Genomic DNA, 2,308 nt, shown 5'->3' with positions numbered 1-2,308 from the left:
TTGCAGCATAACGTTCACCACGACGCCTATACACGCGACATCTTCCATCATGACGTCGGAGCAGAAATCGGGACTCGTCACTGAACCACACCTGTCTCCATCGCAGTTGAGGCCATTGTCGATGAATCTGGCACCACTGCAGTCGGGAGTCGACGGTGTTGTGGTGTTAAGATGACACCTCGAACTGGACGTCTGGCACGAATTCCTACCTCACGTAGGCGGTTCCGTACGGTCTGGTCGGATATCCTGCGCAAACTTGGTATTGCTGCGGCTGTGGAGGTGGCAGTAGTCAATCGTTCCCGAAGGTGGCGTACCCGGATGTAGCGGTCCTGCCCGGGGGTAGTGACCCGTGGTCGACCGGATCTAGGGAGGTCACGTGTTGATCCATGTTGCTGGTAACGGTCCCACAGTCTGGAGATGGTGCTTGGGGACACATGGAATGCCCTGGCAACGGCCGTTCTGGATTCGCCTGCGTCTAGTCGGCCGATGGCATTGTTTCTCTGCGGTTCACTGAGACGTGGCATGTCCTGGATTGTCAACTGTCGGCCAGATACAGAGGCCAGGCAAGCGAACACCCTGCACTTTTATACTGTCAGTGTTCATGTTGCACGTGCAGACAACGCACGTGCAGTGGTGACATGGTTTGCACGTGGCTGCGTTTTTGCGAATATTCACATTTTGGAACTTTATTGTACAGTAGCTGCGTTTTATCGAATGTAACCGTGGGAATGTGTTTGGGACATGCAATGACCTTATATTCACAAAGCATGAACCGGTAGGAAACATAAAATCGGAGTTATAACCCATTTGTACCCTTTTGCGTTTCTTTTTTTGAAGAGTATATAATAAATGCCCAATATTTTGTCCATATCTGGTAGAGCATGAGCATACTGGGTAAATTGTGAAAACGTTGTCATAACTTTTTATGAGCAGTATATTGAGTTTCTTCAGTGGGGAATTAAGCTGCAGGTAAAAAGCATGCAGGCTGTGGGAAAGGTAAATGTCACCTGTCTGTTCATCAGTGCATTTGCCAAGAAGGTTTCCAGCAGGCAAGTTGACTGGGAAATGGCTCTTAGGAGGTATGTGGTTTAGTCTTTTGGACAGATAGTTTCACTATATTTTCCCCCAAGACTCAAATACAGGGAAATTCAGTTAATTGTAATTTGTTTGTGGTGATTATTAATAGGGTTGTTTATTTGTTTGTATTTAGATATACATGTAAGTGGTGTTGTATATTAGTGCATAATCAGGTGCTATAACTTAGGTAGTTTTACTTTGTTATAGGATACTTGGGTGTGTGTATAGTGTATGTTTTCGGTTGTGTAACTGACCGTATTAGAGGGTTAAGCGTAATTTGTGTTGTTGTGCGCCAGGAGTAAATATGGTACAAAACAAGGGTTAAGGTTAATTTGGTTTATTGTGTTACAATAGTTTTTATAAGTGTCAGACGGGCTTGATAATGAGGTATTTTATTGCCATAATTACATTAAGTGAGCCTATTTGTAGACATTTTTGTTTCAGCTTTTTGGGTTTGAGCGTGAGCCAGAACCACGAGAATCTTTGGGTTTGAGCGTGAGCCAGAACCATGAGAAGAATGTGAGCTACGAGAGCTATGATAGCTATGTGAGCTATAACTGGGTGTGAGGGATGACACAGATGTGACCAGCGGAACTGTAGGAGGACCATCTGCAAGAGATGTCTACAGACTAGCGTGGTGGCGGACTGTTGTTAGGATGTCTGCAAGAGATGTCAACAGCCAACCATCCAAGATGTGCTAGTGTCTGGTCGACATCAAGATATTGATAGTATTCGCAATGACAGTGAATTTCAGATGAGTTTATACTGATACAAACTGAACTGGTTTAACATGATTATTTAACTAAGGCTCGAACATTGACTAGAAGCTAGTTGGCTCAGACTGGTTTACCATGGACACCAGATTAGTTTTTTGGGGGGTTTAATTTAAGGTTGGGGTAGTGATATTTGGAGTGAAATCGTCATTGTGTATATTTATATTTTGTATATACATTTGTTGAAATGTTTTTTTGTTTGACTTGTTTCTTGGACAATATGTCTTACTGATAGTCAATCACTCGTCCATCTGTGACAAGGATGCACAATCATTGATTAGTTTTAATTCATCTACGTATGAAAGACCTGTGGAGACCTGTGGAGATAATACAGTTAATAGCGCGTATGACCACCATCTGCAGCAACACAAGCCATCCATCGTCTTCTCATCAACCCGATAAGTCTGCGAATAGTGTTATGGGGGATAGCATTCCACTCCTGCTGTAGTGCGTTTTCT

The 2,308-nt window shown here is 43.7% G+C and overlaps 1 long non-coding RNA gene across 1 annotated transcript; it reads left to right on the top strand.

Moving 5' to 3' along the window:
* Positions 1–740: 740 nt before the first annotated feature.
* LOC121384589 lies at positions 741–2,041 on the top strand. Its single transcript, XR_005959412.1, has 2 exons — positions 741–1,079; positions 1,522–2,041. It is a non-coding gene; the product is annotated as an uncharacterized LOC121384589 (long non-coding RNA).
* The last annotated feature ends 267 nt before the right edge of the window (positions 2,042–2,308 follow it).

Source organism: Gigantopelta aegis, chromosome 10, assembly GCF_016097555.1.
Source record: "Gigantopelta aegis isolate Gae_Host chromosome 10, Gae_host_genome, whole genome shotgun sequence".
Taxonomy (NCBI): domain Eukaryota; kingdom Metazoa; phylum Mollusca; class Gastropoda; order Neomphalida; family Peltospiridae; genus Gigantopelta; species Gigantopelta aegis.
Note: the sequence above shows the minus strand (reverse complement) of the source record. Positions and strands in the feature narration are given on the sequence as shown.